Source organism: Merops nubicus, unplaced genomic scaffold (assembly GCF_000691845.1).
Source record: "Merops nubicus isolate BGI_N331 unplaced genomic scaffold, ASM69184v1 scaffold835, whole genome shotgun sequence".
Taxonomy (NCBI): Eukaryota; Metazoa; Chordata; class Aves; order Coraciiformes; family Meropidae; genus Merops; species Merops nubicus.
In genome coordinates, this window is record NW_008611401.1 from 30089 (window position 1) to 49013 (window position 18925).

The 18925-nt window shown below is 39.9% G+C and overlaps 1 protein-coding gene across 1 annotated transcript in view; it reads left to right on the forward strand.

Moving 5' to 3' along the window:
* The window catches only part of KCNQ1 (potassium voltage-gated channel, KQT-like subfamily, member 1), a gene marked incomplete at its 5' end in the record, with an annotated part of 45418 nt that overhangs the window by 26305 nt on the left and 188 nt on the right, over positions 1-18925 (forward strand). The gene's annotated exons all lie outside the window — the stretch shown is intronic.

Here is an 18925-nt window from a genome sequence, read left to right on the forward strand (position 1 = left end):
GGGGGTATGTTGCACTCAGACAACCCCTTGTAGGCAGAGCCTTTTCCAGTACAGCATAGCACTGCATCACCTTCCCCTCTTGAGGTCATGATCCAAGTTATTTTGGATAAGTGAGGGCAACCTTTGAGAGAAGAAAAAAGAAAACCAAACCAGCAATTTAGGATTTAAGGTTTCTCCTTTTTATGGTGGGTTTGAACCTGGTTAAGACCAACATTTTCTAATTCTGTTCTAATTAGTCAGGTAACAATATTAGATATTATAATGCAGATTGTGCCTTAGGGAATGGTAAACTAATATACAAATGGATGTTACCTGGGGAAACAGCCTATGAAAATTAACTTTAAAAGCACAGATAATTATGAGCTACACAATTTGGAATTTCTCCCAGTACTGCTACTTTAGAATATCATCTTCTTGTCAAATATTTTGTTGAGGCAGCAACAGCATCGCTCCATTGCAGCCTAGAATATGTGCTCTAACATGCCACAGACTGAATTACAAACAACAGTGATTTAACTTCAAAACTCAGAGTGCATCTCCATGTGATCCAGTGGATGAGAAAAGGGGAAAGGGGGGGACAACACGACACACACCTGACCAGCACTTAGGCTGGTAGCAGCATACAATCACTCTCTGAGGTTTTCTGCTGCAGTTCACTAGTGACTGCATGGAAGGGAAGGCCTTATTGAGCCACCACAAAGCCTTCTTACTGAAGGCAAGAAGCAAGTATTTCATCTTATAAATGAGAATTAAGGCAACTTTTTGTGTTTTCTTTTTGTGTGTGTACTAGCTTTGTAGAAATCTAAGGATTATCAGCTTTTGCTTCAAACTCTTTTCCCCAAAAGAAGCAGAGGCAGCTAGAGACTGCTAAAATGACAATGGAAGAGAACAGCACAGCTCCAGCATGTAGTAAGGGGCTGTCAGACTGCAGTGGAAACCCTGTTTTGGTGTTGAGGCTGTATGTAGAAGGCTCGTCTCCTGTTGAGGAGGGAGCTCTGCATGAGTCAGTTGTTCCTGGATTCTGTTCCAGGCTCTGTTACTGATTTGCTGTGTGACCTTGGCCAGACAATTAGCTCACTGTGCTTCAGTTGCGTCATCTGTTAAATGAATATAAGTCTTGTCTCTGTCACAGAGATATTGTGAGTCTTAATTGTTTATGAAGTGTTTTTAGACTGACACAGCATTGCAGAAGTGAAGAATGCTATTAGTCAAAGAGGTATTAAACAGAGGTCTGTGTGTTTGTGTATTGTTAGCACAAACAAGGAGGAGTGGTAATTGGGAATGTCTGTTTTTGCAAGAAGAATTTTGCTGATTTTTTTTTTCAGAAAACTTAGTGAATGCTCCATGGGGAAAACAAGATGTGATTTAATCCAAGAATGTAAAGCTACTTTCTAGCCACAAAAATTAGCTCTTTCTGGTGGGAATGACAACATTTTATTGTGGGACATTAGCGCATCATATTAAAAAAAAAAAAATAGTTGTGACTTTTTTCCACTGGTTCTACTCCAGTGGTGGAGTAGTAAATAAGCTTTTACTGCTCCTTTAAATACGTTTTTCATCTTGAATTAATATGACTTGAAGAGCATGTATTTTACATATTTTACCTTGTATGTCATCTGACAAAGCCAAAAAGATTTCAGAATGAGAAGTAAAATAAACTCTGGTTCTTTGTGAGTCTTTATATAAATAGAGAGAGAGAGAGATAGGTGTATATTCAACATAGACCATTGCTTTGAAAAGAGAAGAAAAAAATCTTGCATGTCCTCTTTTTTGTTTTTCTCCCTGTTTAGATAACCAAGTGTTGACCATTTTCTAAACATTTTCAGTTTGCTTGGTATGTCTCGTTGCATAGCATACTGTTTAGAGTCTCATAGATGATGCTTGGAAAATAATTGGTGTTCTTCCCAGATTTTCCTAACCTCAGATCCATGGGAATCTTTATTTTTACTTCTGTGCTTAAGAAATGCTTCCATGCACCACCTGGAATAAGTGCTGTGATGGAAACATCTGGCCTGCCAGCTTGCTTCAAGATACATGCACAGGGGACTTTTACACCTTTCTGCCACTTTAATCCTATCAGGTGTTAAAAAACCCTCTCTGTGGCTGAGTATAAATAAAAGGAAAGAAGTCTAAGAAATAAAGCTTTGTTTCAACCCTCTGTATGTAGTAGAAACTTGTCACATTCAAGTCAACCATCATTTGGTTTTTGAGAGTAAAACTTCAAGAACTCTTCAGAAGGCAGGCTAGGCGTAGCTAAGCAATCCCCACATGTGAAGTGGTCTTGTTTGCTATTCCTTTAGGAATCTTCACACTTGAATAATTTAGAATTTATACCTGCTGCATCTGTTGCTGGCTAAGATTGTCTTTCTACTGCTCTCCTGAGTGTTACATCTGAGGATCTGAAACCAATGTCCTTTGCTGTCCTGTTTGAAATGCAGTGATTAGGGTGATACTAATATTGAGCTGGGACATGATCTGGTCTAGTGACACTTTCACCTTTTCCTGGTTTATTTCTACTTACCCTAGTAGAAAGCAGTACATGCACTGAGATTGGCTGTGTCTTAGGCATTGTGGCATTCCAGAGAGATTATTTCTTTTAATTGTTAAGCTTCTTTCTGTCAGTTCTGCTCTGCGTAGGATCTGAAGGTGAAAAGAATCAGTTGTTCTGAAGACTGTCCACAGTCTCTGTTAATCATGAAATCCTAGGAAAATAGGTCTGCCAGTTAGAGGCAGTCAGGACTCTAAGAGTGTTTTTCATGACTATTGCAAAAAAGAAATGCAGCTGCTTGTCATTTACTTAACCTTGCTTGGGCTGAACTTAATCAGTGGAAAACATCTGGAACTGATTCCCCTTCAATTTGGAGTGTCCAGGAATCTGCTGTGTACATGTAACTGGTGCACCTTTAGCATTAGAATACTTGGCTAAACAATCTTTTGCAATATTGTTATCTTTTGGAAAGAAAAGAGGAAGCAACAGTAATTTCCTAATGAGCAAACATTTGCAATGTTCTGTATAGGTTGCGTTGTTCTTTGATTTTGTGCAGCTGTTGTAGGAAATCTATTGATCAGAGTTAATAAATTTCTAAGTGAGCAAGACTGCTTATTTGTAATTACTAAAGCTGGACCAAATTCTAACTCTTTAGCATTGCTTGACTAAAACTGAGGAAATAGTTTGACCTTGTTACTTTTTTCAGTAGAATGTAATGTTGAATTAGGAGCAAACTTTGAGGATATAAAAAGCTTCTGTCTATGATCTATGAGTAGTTTTGCTTAAAGTTTATAGTCGTGCAGAACTAGGGTGCTGGACTTTCATAGTGAGCTATTGACATCTGCTTTTCAGTGGACTTTTCTGTTAAATAAAACTAAAAGAATCACTGAATTGGAGAATAATACTGGATAAAATGCTAACCATTGTTAAAAAGCCACTCACTGGGAGATATATGGAAAAATAACTTGCATTTAAGCAATGCTTTGTGTGGACAAGACATTCTTTCTCTACAAGGGAAGTTGGCAAAACTGTGAGATATGCTCTTTTTCAATATAAAACCTGTTCACTTACAGGAGAATGTTTATATTTAAAATGAACCTCTTCAGGAACCAGAAGTGAGTAAATGTATCTGTGGGAAAAGCTTTTACTTCTCAGTGTTCTTCTGCAGAAAAATTTCCAGTGAATATCCCAGCTGACTTATTGATAATTTCTACAGGAATTCCTTTGGGATAAGACCCACTGAGGTGGGGGGGAAGTGTGATGAATTTATTCAACACCACTTCCTCTCTGCTTTGCTGCCTGTATTAGGGCACTCTTGGTTTTCTTTCCATCTAATATAAAGACTCCTAAATGTGAGATGACACTCACATCTTGCATTATGAAAAAATACAGATGTGATCAGTGCCACCCAATGAAGCAGAAAAGCACCCAGCTTGGAATTATAAAGTAACATTGATGGCTAGTTAAATTTATGTATTATTTCAATAATGTATTTTTGTATTGAGCATCTTCCAGCAGTAGCAATGCACCATCAAGGAAAAAACTTCCTGGGTTTCTTCATTCTCATTCTTGCTGTGGTCTGTAGCGTGTGGTCTCACCAAGAGACTTGTGTGTAGCTGGCATGGACTTAGAAACTCCTCTGTAGAAGGGGAATAATTTTTTCATCTTTGACTAAGGTGAATTATGGGGAGAGCAATTCTGATAATTTATTCCAGAAATTCTGGCTTGCACACAGCCTTGTTTGGAATCTACCTCATGGGCACATAAACTGTGGCTGTGCTCTGACCCTTCGAATCCATTTGTGTTCCTTTAAGTATTATATTATGCTGAGTTCTCAGAACTTGATTCCAGTTCTCAAAAAAAAAAAATCTTAACCAGCATAATGCCAGTATTTGTTGCTAGTGGCTTTTTCATTCCGTTTTTAATGGGGTGAATCAGACCATGGCAATGGGATACTCTAGACCTGGTTGTACTAACTCAATTAAGATCCATTTCAGGTCAGGTTGACCTGAATCTATCCTAGATTAACTTGTGCTGAGTGAGCCATCGTGAAGCAAGTGTGTGCTGGCAACACTGGATAGAAGTCTACAAGTTTCTCTTGCTGTTTATTTGAAGGGCTCAAACTGGCTGCTTTTTCTATAACTTTGTAAAAGACAGAAAGAGCTTGCACTGGATTCTGGTGTACATGGGGGGGCCCAGCAACTTAAGGCCTACAGGGATGAATTTAGACAGCCTGATGAGCAGAAAGTGTATGCAGAAGTAGATGCAACCTGTCGTAGCATAGTAAAATATTAGTGTTGAATAGGATTTTTCCTTTTCTTTCTGGAGAAATAGTATCTCTGGAAGTCCTACAGTTGCACTGTTTCTAATAAGGTAAAATCACATTCATAAAACAGTAGCCCTATTCATGTCTCCTATGAATGACATCAATTCTAGCTGATGGAGATCTACTTGGATAATTACAGGGGATTACTTTGTCTGGTGAAGATCCTCAACTTACATTATTTACTATCTTCTGCTTAAGCCTCCTTAAAGAGGCAAAGATGTTGCTTGCTAGATAAATAAATGCATTAGTATATGCCCAACTCAGGTATGGACTGGCTGGAGTGGAAATGACCTTGGGGGGAAATACTTCTCGAACCTTTCTTAAAAGTGGAGAGCAAGGCAATTTAAGCTGGGGTCTATAAAGTTTGTGTTGGTAACAATTCCTAAAAAAAAAAAAAGTTTGCTGTTTACTATCTAAAAACATTTAATTCAGAATAAGGCTTAAGGAGACCTCTGCTCCTTTCTGCCTCATTCATCTCCATATCTCTGCTATTCAGCTGTGAATGGCCCTCAGGGTGATCCCATTTTGTAGGATGCAATTACACATCTACAGTCTCATGTCTCCTTCCCTTTATTTAAATGCTGCTGCAACTGGGTCATGCAATTCTTCTTTACATAAGATGGAATTGTCTGAGTTTTTTCCAGTGTTTATCTTGCTAGCTTCTCTGCCAACCATCTGAAGAAACTGTGCTGCAGGGAGGTAGGATGTCTTAGCTTTGCACATCCTCCCTTGTGTAGTGCAGATGTGTCCCATCTCAAATGCTGAAATGTAGCTTTTTTTCCATTATATTCTTTCCAAAGGAATTGATGTCTTAGCCATGAAAAAGTGAAGGAATTGTGGTGGAAAGGCTCTCCTCAGTTTTGGTGATCTCATCTAAGCAGTTTCTTTTGCAACTGAATAATTACTCCAGGATGAATAATGCTGCTGAATTTTGTCTCCATGTTGCCAGCTTGTATTTGATTTATTGAACTGCAAATAATTGAGTATGTTGTGCTGAGTGCCAATCTATAAGGGTCTCACAGTGGGACAGGAGAGTGCTAATTTCTCATAATATCAGATGAGAGTGATGGTTAGATCTGGGCATAAGCAGAGTCCTTGTCAAGGAGGTGCTTCTCTACCATGCTAGCAAACACCATCATTATAACCTTTGCAAAGACAGAAATGATCAGTGTTTTGAAACAAGCAGCAAGATCTTTCCTTCACTTGTAACTTGAACCAATTTAAATCTGTTTCTTGGATGGGAAAAGGACCATATGGAAATCTGGCTAAAGAGCACTAAAACATTTATAGCTTGAAAGCCAATTCATCAGGCATGGGTGTTGGGGAGAGGGTTGGTGTTCACCCAGTAGAAAAACATAGTCAATACTCAGGAAAAGGAAGTAACTGCACAAGAGCAACAGTGGAGAGGGGAGGGAGATGGGGAGCAAGGTGTCGATTTTTCCTTGCTGATCTGAAAGCAAATCTCCAGATGTAGCTTTTATGATACCAAGAGCCCAAATGACAGTGAAAATCTTGAGTCTTAATGCTTGACAATTGTAGTAAGAGTCTTCACATTATCCTCTTAAAAGATATAAATTGCCTCTTGGGCCATGACTTTATTATTTCCAAATTCTGTAGTATCTTCCTCTAAAGGTTCATTGGAATAAAATCCATGTTACTTATATCCTACCTTTCTAGGGTTGTGGTTTTTTCTTCCCCTTTGCAAGACTGTTTGAAGCTATTGTATGAATTTTCCATTTACTGAGAGAGTGCATGTTCAGATCTGTGCTAAAATCAGTGTAATCAAATTTTTATGGATTCTCAATTTCATGTAAACAAATTTATTTTCTGATTCACTACAAGCGAATCAGAAGACTCATCAAGAATTCTTGGATAACACCTAAGAAAGTCCCACAGCTGCAAACCACAGAAGTTCTCTGTGAAGCTAGCACTGTGTATTTGTCATGTCCTTGTGCATCTGCTCTTCATGTCTGTTGGAGACAGGGTAGTGCAGTGTAATACAGTTTATTTTTCCTGATCTGCTGTAATCTGATATTAGGAAAATCCACCTCTTTTTCCTGTTTCAGCAGGAAAAGTGCAAACCATTCCAGGATGTTTACATTTAAATGACCATGGAATCCTGCTACCCCTCCACTGAGGAAAAATAAAAATAAAGTGAATCATCCATTTTGTCCAACTTCAATGGCTGAAGCAAAATAGTTATAATTTCAAACCATTGCTGAATGAACACTTGAAGTTTTAAATATTCCTTATGTAGCTTGTGTATCTGGTGCTTGCTGAAGGCAAAGGTAGAGGTGGGAATAACTGTTCTAACCTAGCCTTTGAATGCAGTAGCAATTGTTTTGGAGCAAAGTGCCTTTAATAGTCTTCAAAATGCAGCCTCCCTGTGGCAAAGAGGTAGTGGTCATGCTCAGAATACAGACTCAAATCAGGTATGCTCTGGGCTCTATAGCCTGGACACAAGCATAATAATTCAGAAAGAACCCTTCAGAACCCTTTGAGGTGGTGATGAGACTCTCAGGTGTTTGACATTCTTTCAAAAGGGAACAGTATTCCTTAGCTCTCTAAAATGTCTTATAAGCAGTGTTTCTGATTAAAATATTTGCAAGGGCTGAATTTTTTTTTTCTCCTCAAGTTCAGTCTTGGGCAATCTTCTTATTTCAGCTAAAAATGTATTTATTAGTTTAAAGTCAAATTAACAGCTTTTTGTGAGTTTTGACTAGCTGAAGAAATCTACCCAGGAGTTCTAGCAAAGTTATTATAGAGACACCTTTATTCCAGTTCTCATATGATTCTACCATGTGTTAAAAGACAGAGGATGGAAGTTGGGAATGATTGTTTGGATCCTTCACGGAGTTAAGACACTGTGTGGGATCTGAATCTTTCATGACACAGAAAACTGAAGGGAATATTCTGCAAGGGTAGTCTGTGGCTTGAACATCTTCAGTTAGTGGCAGAAAGAAGATTGTCCTCATCACATTTGCAGTTTCTCTTCTCTTGACAGTGTCTGAAACCATTAGTCATGTTCAGAAAACAAGTTGCATTTGGCTTTTTTTTTTTTTGTTAAAAGAAAAATGGTTGGAAATCAAGACAATATCATGGAAGATTTTCCCCCTGCTGCCTCTGTTAGGGTCCAACACTTGTAGCTGAGTGTATATATAAAAATGTTGACTCTGATAAATCATGAGATTGACAGGATTAAGACCGAGAATTGAGCCATGTTGTTCTCACACATGGCAAAGATTTGCTGTGTCTCAGTTCTCAGTAATGTGACAAGAAGCAGAGATGGAACCAAAGCCTTGTAATGGGACTGACAGAGTAAGAATATGCATATCTGTTGTGATTTGTATAATACCTGCTTTGTCTGAACATGCTGATCCCAGTAAAGTTGCTTCTGAAACTCAGCTCTCATCCTGATTTCTCTTTGGGATTGGCAGAATCTACAGCCAATTCATACACAGTGACTGTTGTATTCAACAGTCTCAGCACTAGGGGGGATCCCTGAGTTCTCTGCTGCTCAGGGCTTCGTTGCACATCTATCTCTTCAAGAGGAACACTCTTTGCTCCATGGAGATGTATTTTATGGGGAATGTGGGTCAGTCAAACTAAGAAGTGCAAGTTCTGCTGCAGAGTGAGCTTTCCCACCCTCTTGCACACAGGTCCTTTGGTGGAGGGAAGGATGAGACACATGGTAGGGCTGTGTGTCTCTTTACATCTGTCAGTGTGGTTCTCAGTGTCACTGGTTTCTCAGGCAAGATCATGGCCCGCTGCCAATGAAGGATCAAGGTCACCTTGAGCCTCAAGAGCTACAGGACACATTCAGATGTGTTTCCATGGTGTCATCAGTAAAGAAGGACTTTCAGACTCTCACTGAAGGCATGTGTCAATTTAGAGTTGTGTCTCAGTTATAAACATCATTGTTCCCTTGTCATGTAAACTTTCTGGTTTCTATTAGGAAACTAGCTATGCTGGGTCTTCTAAAACTAATAATTTGAGTTTCAAAAGACTGGATTAAAGATATGTTTTACTTGTAGCAGTAGAAGCTCAGAAATTTCTTTGTAATAAGAATAAATTTAAGTGGAACTTAAGAGTACTCTAAATAATTCCTGATTATTCCTGATTATTCTCCTGGGTGTGTGAAGATAATAGCTGGAGCTTTAGGTAGGAGTAGTTTTGATTTAATGCAGTCAATAGCCACAGATTACTTTGTTGAACTTTGAGTTTTGGGACAAATACGGCAATTATTTCCTCTAGTATTAAGATTTACTTCAATTTACAGCATTTTTCTGGTCACTGAGCAATAAGCAGGTTGGTAACAATGATTTATGCCTTGAATTCGTGATTTAACTGCTAGTTAATGGGAAATTGTACTACAAGGATTCAATTGTGTGATGCAAAGGACTGAATTAGACCACAAATAATTGTGGCATATTTCACTGGAATTATAATATTGGGGTTTGTGTTCTTGTGAGTCAAAATATTGACAACAATTCAGAAGATATTTCTAATTCTACTGTCAGTGCAATTTGTGTACTTTGACTATTAACAGTCATGAAAAATAAAAATGTTTTCAGACTAAGTTGTTTTATTTAATAGCCACATTAATACTGTACTTCCTTTTTAAAATAAACATTTTTACTATAATGGCAGTTCTGAATCCCATAATGGAAAGTAACTCTATATATTTATATTACATGATACATTCCCTATGTGTAATACTGAGAGTTTGTATGTGTTAAGAGCTCTCCTTGCAGAGCTATCAAGCTGCCAAATTACATTTCACTGGCTATTAATTGTTCTATTTTAAGGTCAAGTTCTTGTCTTTTTTTTTTTTTTTTTTTGTTAAAAAAAAGCAAGCAGTGGAGAAGGATCGCTTTCAAAGCTATTTTTGTGTTATTTTTCATGGTTGTTCTGTTCTTCAGAATAACTGAACTACCAGTCAAGTATTGCTAGCCTCTAAAAGTGAAAAGCATTAGTATCAATGACTTGAATTTAGTCTTGAATTCAGATCTGCACACATTCATGAGGTGTAGATAGTATCTCCAGCTTGGAAAAACATGTTAAAAATATCTGTGGGCACAAAGATTGTGTCAGATAAGCAAAAGAAACAGACTATTTCAGTGAAGAGAAAAAGGAGATACTTTTCAAAATTGAAATGAGTCAAAATTTCTGTAGAACGAGGAACATGGTCTTCTCATATCACTTGAATACAGCTTGTCTTTTTGGGTGCTTTCCCAAAGGTGTCCGGTTCAAAGTCCTTCTGGACCAGTTCTGGAAGCATTTGGGCCTAGTATTTGCAGGAAAAGTAGCTCAATGTTGACAGTAGATGTCAGCTGCTTGCTTGGTGGCTGAAATGGCACAAAATGTTAATGGCAAACAAACTACTGTGGCAGAATTGGAGCTGCTCTGCCAAAACGCTGGGAATGCAGATTTACCTCATTGCTGAAATGTTTAATTTAAGACTATGTAGTATTAAGCTAGTAAACTTGCAAAGAGAAACGGGAGAGGAAGGATAGATAGGGATTTTTTGTGGATCATGGCATTGAGCTGGCAACATAAACATGTTAAAATACATTTCAAGACAGAATTTTTTGCTAGGAGATGTTTGAGGAGAAGAGGTGCCTGTCCTTGCTTGAAGAAGGATAACCTCAGGGGCTAGGAAGTCTTTAGGTAAGGTAAGTAGGTAGGTGTTTTTCTTCAGACAAATGTTCTTTTTCTAATTGATGTCACTTACTGTATTTTTCCTGCTTTCACAATCCTCCTCCTACTGCCATGTGGCACAACTTAATGGCTAAACAGTGTCTGCTCTGCAATTCACTCTGAGTTTCGCTGAATGCTCTTTTATTCCCAAACTGATGAGCAAAATCTGTTTCCCAACCTCTTTGCCAGACCTTACCCTTTATTACCATCCATATCAACCACATACTGAGTTTGGAGACCTGCTTTTTTTTTGTGTGTGTGTTTAGGAGAAAGCTTTCATTAGAAACAAGGCTTTTTTTTTTTTTCATTTATTTTTTCTGAACTGAGTCCAAGAGCAAAAATATGTTAAAGATACCCATATTCATTTCTATGCCCACACAGAAGCCTGCAATATCTCACTACTTGAGATAAACATGTATAGACTCTGTATTTTAAGAGATGGGACTTTTGTATGGATGATTCAGGTTGAGAATGAGAAACTCTTCTAGGGTTCAGTTACAGGCTGCCTGCTTCTGTCTTCCTTGTCTTTGGGGTCTTCTAATTTGTTCAGCTTAGTAAGACTGGAGGACAAAAGTCCATAGAGATAAATTTTATTGTAACAAGTAGAGAGTCTATGGACATGTTCTGTATACACATGGAAAAAGCTGGCTGGCTGGCAGAGTACTGCATGTACTCCTGAAATGCCATGTCCTTTCTCCTGTAAAAGGCAGAAGGACAAAGGGAAGCATCCAGGCAGTTGGACCACATACGTAATCATTGTAGTAAATATTCATATTGTTTTCCAATGTGCAGTATAACTAAATGATGATAACAAAATGACTACGGTTCACTCACAGCTAGCTGCATTTAGCATAGATAAAAAATAAAAAATCACATCTGACATAGTTTTGGAAAAAATGTAACTTGCTATTCTGACAAGGGACTGAAAACAGCTTCTTCTGGCTTTCTGTGGTGGGCCATTCCCATAAGGAAAACTGAAAAACAATCCTGAGAAATGTAAAAGTGAAAATAGCTACATTTAGCAGGTCTTCTTTATCACTTAGCTCTAGGTTTTCCTTAATGCTTTTAATGCAGGACAATAGGTAGGTGTTTAATTCATCTGCTCTGATTAAATTGGCCAAGGAAAATCCTTTCTGAACTTGGTGCTGTTGAAAAGGACTGAGCTGAGCACAGTGGGAATCATAGCTTGCTGTCTGAGCAGAGAGGGAGTGGCACCAACGCTGCGTGCTTCTCCACTATGCTCCGTTCATCTCTAATTCTCTTCTGACAGGTCATATCTGTGTGTGAGGAGGTACTTACAACTCTTTGTGCAATTGGTCCCTGGCCACTTTTCTGAACCTATCAACAATCCTGCTTGTCAGTTAATGCCAAACATTACACAGGTTCAGTGGTATGGATGTTTACTCCTTCTACAAGTTATTTCATACAAAATATCCAGCTGATTATTCTAAGCCAATATCATTTAAAGAAAAGAAGTCAATTTTGTGCCAGAGGTACTCTTTCATAAGGAGACTTATATTTATGATTCTGTAGAAAACTTGAGGCCTTTTTTTTTTTTTTTTTTTGTGAATATGTTGCATCCTTCTTGTTTGTTGGGTCTTAGAAGAATGTTCAAGCAGTTGGGTAGGTAACAGCATCTTCATATGCATTCAAAAGTCTGTTTCATTTTCTCACTGCTTGTTTTCCAGAACTATGTGCCTCTGATTTTTGAATTATGTGTTGGTATTTATTTACATCTCTGTGCTGTCCCATTAGACATGTCATGAGAGATTGGGTTCCGTGTGGTGTAAGTCAGTATGTAACTTGGCCTGCAGGCTTATCTAAGCAAAAGAATGTACAACAAATAAAAACAGCTTTAGTGCATTTTGAGTGCTGATTGTTTCCAATCAGATACACAGGAAACCAGATGTTGAAGTTTATCTAAAGCACTTGTCTGAACGTGTAGCAGCAGCCGTAGTGCGTGGCACTTTTTGCATATATACTTAGCAACATGCTTGCAGGAAATACAACTTGATTCTTGTTTCTCAATTCACTTTTTCAGATGCTCTTTTATTTCTGTTCTGCTAGCAAACTACTGCTTAATTCATTTTTGTCTGCAAATCCTTTAGAAGCTTAATCAAATTCAGGGAGAATGTACACAAGTTGCAGTATCAGCTCTGTCTCTAATAACTAAATTTAGATGCCTAGAAGAAGGTACATAGAGTGGCTTTGCTTTTTTAGCTGTACTGGGCACCTGTAGTTCATAGAGTTGTGTGTGGGACTATCTGAGTATTTACCTTTTGCAGATGTCTTACTTTTGAGTACCTGGTAAGGATTTAAAATGCCAGCCTCAGATGCTCAGATTTTTAACACTGTCACAGAAAACTGAAATAAAAATAGCTCTTTCTGATTTAGACTAGTACTGAGTACACTCCTAGCACTTTAGTTTCACAATAGTAATGAAGAAAAGCTCTCATAACTGTCATAAAGGTGTTATTCAGTCTATGCTAATGATATGTTTTGCTGTATTCTTCTAACATGACTGCTGAGATGAGCTTGAATACCATTTGGCTGCTGAGATTAACAATAGTAGTAAACTGAAGAGGTTTTTCAAGGTATTGGTGGTCAGATACCAGATATTAAAGCCAAGGTGCCTGTAAGTAAGCCTTTATTTCCTCGTTTTTCCTGAGGAAAGTAAGGATTTGAAAATGTCTTGGTCTAGGCCCCAAACCAATTTTCCTCTCTGTTACAGCTTTAAAAATACTGTTTGGTACAGTGAAGTGATACAATTTCCTGCCACAAGAAAGGAATCAATAAATAATGCTGTGATCTCACAGGTAGTTCTTCCCTGCAGCTAAAGGAAGCAAAGTCATCCCATGGATTTTCTGTCAAGGTGCAGCATTACATGGAAAATTAAAGAAATTATGTATTTGCTTCATAAACCTTTGTTACATTGAGTAGCAGAGCCTTGTGTTCTGAGACTGTGTTTTAACAACTTCTCATTCTTATAATGAATTTACTTTTGGACTCTTAAACCTGGGTTGTTTTGTGGTTGTGTGTGGGTTATGGCTTGGTGTTTTTTTTTGGTTTTTTTTTTTTGTTGTTTGTTTTTGTTTTTGTTTTTGTTCTTTATTACAACCTCCTTTCAGGGATTAAAAACAACCAGCCAAGAAAGCAAAACCCCTGTTTAAACAGGAGGAAAAAATACCAAAAACCTCTCCTGGTGCAATTTCAGCCCATTGCCTCTTGTCTTATTGCCAGCTAACTGGGAGACGAGACCAACACCCACCTCATTACAACCTCCTTTCAGGGAGTTGCAGAGAGCCAGGTTTCCCCTGCGCTTCCTCTTCTCCATGCTAAAAAATCCCAGTTCCTTAGAATATGTGTTCCCCAGACCCCCCCACCAGCTTCATTGCTGTTTTCTAGACCCACTCCAGCCCCTCAAGGTCTTTCTTATATTGTGGCACCCAAAACCAGCCCCAGTCCTCAAGCTGTGGCCTCTTCCTAGTGCTGAGTCCAGGGGCATGATCACTTCCCTACTCCTGCTGGACACACTAGTTTTGATTCAGGCCAGGGTGCTGGTGGCCTTCTTGGCCACCTGGGCACACTGCTGGCTCATGTTCAGCCAGATGTCCACCAGCACACCCAGATCCGTTTCTGCCAGGCAGCTTTCCAGCCACTCTTCCCCAAGCCTGGAGCTTTGCCTCGCGTTGTTGTGACCCGAGTGCAGGCACTGGGCCGCCTTAGGCCTCATACAACTGACCTCAGCCCATCGATTCAACCTGTCCAGATCCCTCTGCTGAGCCTCCTGACCCTCGAGCAGGTCAACACTCCCACTCAAATAGGTGTCATCTGAAAGCTTTCTAAGTTCACCGTATGGTAAAATCTATGATCCTAAGGTGACTCTGATCTTATGAGGCCATCTTCCTGTGATAGGCCTGAAACCGTCATGAGGGGAACTGTGCTGTCTTCCTCCCCCCACCTTTCTCTTTCTGTACCAAAACCTTCTCATTCTCCCACAGTAGGGCACCTTTAAGGCCACAGGTCCCCCAGCTGCCAGAACAGACATATATGGTGACTGGCCTAGATGTCACAGTGGCCTCCTGATACCAGAAGTTATCCCACTGCCTTGTGTTGCACATTCGCGGAGTGTCCGGGCACTCGAACGCCATGATGTCTGTAAGGAAGAGGTCCCAGACCAGCGAAGTGAGGGGCTACCCAACTCAGGGTGGGCAACCAGGCAAGAAACTGCAGGAGGAGCAGAGGAAGAGGTGTCCTGTGAGACATGACACTGTCAGCTCCACAGTAGCTGGAGGTGCAGAGCCCATGGAGGTGGATCCACATGGCAATGCGGCAGAGCTCATGGAGGTGGATCCATCTCAGTGCTGGCTCTGCAGGGACCATGCCATTGTGCCAGAGCTCCCCTCCACACTAACAGTAAAAGGGAGCTGCAGGAGCAAGGGGCCAAACCACAGCTGTTGGCCCAGCCGCTGCAAGGGACCCCAGCCGGGCAGCCTCTCCTCTGTGCCTGCCCACCGACTCCATCTCCCTGGCATCCACCACTGCTCTGTGCACAGCTGGAGTCTTGGGAGCCCTTCTCTCCCATCCTTCACCCACTCCCCTGCCCCCACCCCTGTTGAAGGGCTGCCATCTCCTCTGCTCTGAGCCCCAAGAAAAGGGCACCAGACAACATGGCTTCCTCCAAGGGGCTGCTGCGCCAGAACTCCCTCAGAGGGCCACCAAGCTCTGGCGGTGCACCTTCTTCAGCCTGAGGATGAGAAGGCTGCCCAACAACAGCTTGGAGATGAAGGCAGACCCTACACAGCAATACAGAGAGAGCAGCAAGAGATAAGAAGAGCCGTCAGAGGCAGCCATTCCTCTGGAGAAGCAGAAGACCCCAGGTCTGCTCTTAAGAAGTGCTGCCTTTCAGCATCAAGGCCCCTTCAAGCTGCTTCTGGAGTTCTTTTCTATACTGGGCAACAGGAGAATTTTAAAACCCCAATAAACCAAGAAAGGAGCAGTGAAAATGCTTTTGTCTTTTGGCAGCTCTGCCTGGACTCCTGTGTCCCCTCTGGGTCTCCCCGGGCCAGGACACACCCGGGGGCAACGCCCGCCGGAGAGAAAGGGGACGGGGGGGCGGCGCGGGGGGGGCTGCCTCTGCTTGTGAGTCCCGTGAGACCCTGGAGCACACTGCCCACAGAGGGGGTGAGTGTCCCCTCCCTGGAGGTGTTCAAAGCCAGGCCAGCTGGGGCTTGGAGCAGCCTGGCCACGTTGAAGATGTCCCTGCCCACAGCAGAGGAGGGACTCTGTGTGGTCGTTGCAGGTCCTTTCCACCCAGGGCTAAACAACAGCTGTTCCCTGTCACCCAGACACCCTGCCCCAGCCCAGAAGGGCCATCAGGAAAAGGAGAGGAGACCTGTGGGTTGAAAGTAAGACATAGCCAATGAAGCAGCCAAGCTCCTAGCAGGGCCAGCAGAAAGTACACCACGTGATCCTCACCCAGTGTTGGGGCGGTGGTCACAGGGAAGGCAGAGCTGGGGAGCAGAGGGGTGAGCAAGCTCCTCATGCAGCTCTACAGCTTTCTTGGTCATCTTTATCCATCTGCTCAGTGAACTCTGCCCTGTCACTAGGTACTTGGCATTTTCGTCACGCAATCTATTACTTAACAATTTAAGGAATAAATATTAATGTGGCAGGGACTGTTTTGTATTAAACTGTCTCAATTTTACCATACATTTCAATCCATGTGCCTATGTTTTTCCAGTTTTGCCCAATATCACCTTTAATTAATTTTTTTCATGTGCTTATTCCTAGAGGTAGCAACTGCAGGTACCCTTCTATGTTATGTAAGAAGCCATTGTAATTTTCTGCAGAATTCTGTACAGTAGACTGTGTGGGAATGGTATGAATTATCTTTAAATTAACTTTGTTTTGTTTTGGTTTTTTTTTAATTTTTTTTGGTGAATATGATTAAAAAATTAATAAAAATGATGAGCTGGAATTATTTTCAATAGAAGAAAATCGTTTTTTCTTTGAAAAAAAAGAAGCTTTTTCTATAGTGCAAAATCTTCCTAGTTATTTTGTCCTGGTGTTGGTAGGTGTTGCCTGTTGGAGGATGGTAATGGGAACCATGTGCAATCATATTTTCTACTGTAATAGTAAATTGGGACTTCATTTTTTCCCATGCTACAAATACAGAAGTTAGTGCAATATAGGTAAAGAATTTAAGGTTAGATAAAGCTAAGCAGCATTTCAAAAATATCTCTGGGTTACATTTCAATGTGTTTATTGTACGTTCCTACCCTGTTAGAATTTGACACTGAAGGAAAAACTAGCGGTGTAGGAAATTTAGATTTCTTTTTGCTGTTTCATTTAACAAGTTGGTTTTTTTTCCCTGGATTCCTAGGTCTATGGTATTTACTGATGTTTGTTGTACTGTGGTAGACACTATTCTGTCTTTCCAACTTGCTGTTTCCAACTGTTCATGCTCAGAAAATATGTATTTTATAGCTGAATAGGTACAGCTTCTTCATATTGTGAGTAGTAGCATGTGAAAATGGTTTCTGTTCCCCTTCATATTTCTTTGCCTTCCCTCTGTACTACTCTGCAACAAGAAAAGTTAGGCATTCATTCCTATCAAATCAGTTTGGAAAAGGAAAGCTTGTTAAAATAAATACAGAGAGGGAAGATACAGTTGTTCTGACTTGAGCTGCAGCTCTTACAAAATTACCATATGTACTAACTGGACCTTAAAACGTGGGAGTTTCATTTCTGAAAAGCATCACTGCAAAGTGTTGAATGTATTTTAATGCTCCACATTTCCTCAGGATGAAAGCATTCTGAGGAAAATCTCAAGATTTTGTCCAGAAACAAGGCTACATACTTCTCTTACAGAAAAAATATCTTATCAGAAAAAGTGCAGAACTGGCAGGTCTCACAAAAATAATCCTCCTCTAGACCAACCAAAGTGTTTCAGTAGTGCTGGAAGAAGTTTGTTTCCAGTGCCAGGAAAATTTGGGTTTCCCCTGGAAATGCAGTTTGTGATTAAATGCAGCGGGTATAAATAAAATAGCTTTTTGCTATTATTATAGCTTTGTCCTTAAGCACTGTTTAGTTACATCATTTCATAATTATATTCCATAGACTTCATTTTCACTCCTTGCCATTTCTGCTGTGGCTGTTCTAATAGTAAGCTCTGATATTGTATGCTTTTTAGTGTTCAGCTTTAATATAGTCCAGGCAAAGTGGTGCTGTAGAACCAAAGAGATTTCAAGAATTTTGTTTTCCAGGAGGCAAGTGTTCTCATTTGTCATGTGAGTTGTTTATTTTCTTCTTACTCATCACAGCATATGCAAGTAACCCTACTTTAGTCTTTTATTTATTTTTTTGACAATTTGAGTGAATCTCTGTGCCCCCAACCACTTTTTTCCATATTCTTAAATTTATATATCATCTTATGCATTTTCCACATTAAACTCTGCCAGCTCATAACTGTACATGCCAAGCTTTGAAGAATGACCAGAATTAAAATAGATAGGGAGCTTCCTTAGTAACAGTTAGGATCACCAATAGTCATAAAAATAGTCACTGCTATTTCAGATCACAGCAATTTAAGCTAGATGTTTGTCATTGATTTTGAACAAAATAAATGTAGAAAAATGTATGGAAAAGACCTTAAAAAGACCCTGGAGCAGAAATTGCTTATGAATATTGATGTAACTGAACCCAGAAGGGCAGGTATGTGTATACTTTACATTTATGGTGGAAGAAGTCAGCCCTGTACTTGATGTAAATGAGTATCAAGGCTAGAGCTTTTAAAAACAGTTTTCATCAATTAAAGGGCTAGCTGCACTGAACTCTTTTTTTGGAGTCTGAGAGTGAACTCTGTTCATTTGGCCATCATATGTCTTACCAATCTGTAATGAAATTTGTGGTTTTTTAATACTGGGAACATAAGCTGAGCTAGAGCACAGCTTTGTACCCATCATGGTGACCCTGCCTAGCTGGCTGCATTCAAACAAGGCTCTCCCCTGGGCTTTGGGAGAATTTAGCAAATATAGTAAACATAGTAACCAAATACAATACTCAAAAGTGCTGTTTATATGAGAACAGTAATAAAAATTTCAAGAAGGGGTTTAGAGTAATTAAACTATACATATCAAACAGTATTAATTGAGGAAATGAAGATTGTTTCTGTTATGCCCACACTGAAATGGTGGGTATGGTGAATTGCTGCTTCTAGGGAGACAGTCCTCAAGAAAACAAGCTTGTCTTGGAAGAGGTTCCTGTATATTTGAACTGTGTTTTAGGAACACACATATTTTTGTATGGCATAATGTATCACCTTCACAGAGTCTGACAAAAAAGGAAGCCATGTGTCATATTAGAACCATGCTTCATGTACTGCAGAGTATCTTAAACAAAGGGAAAGA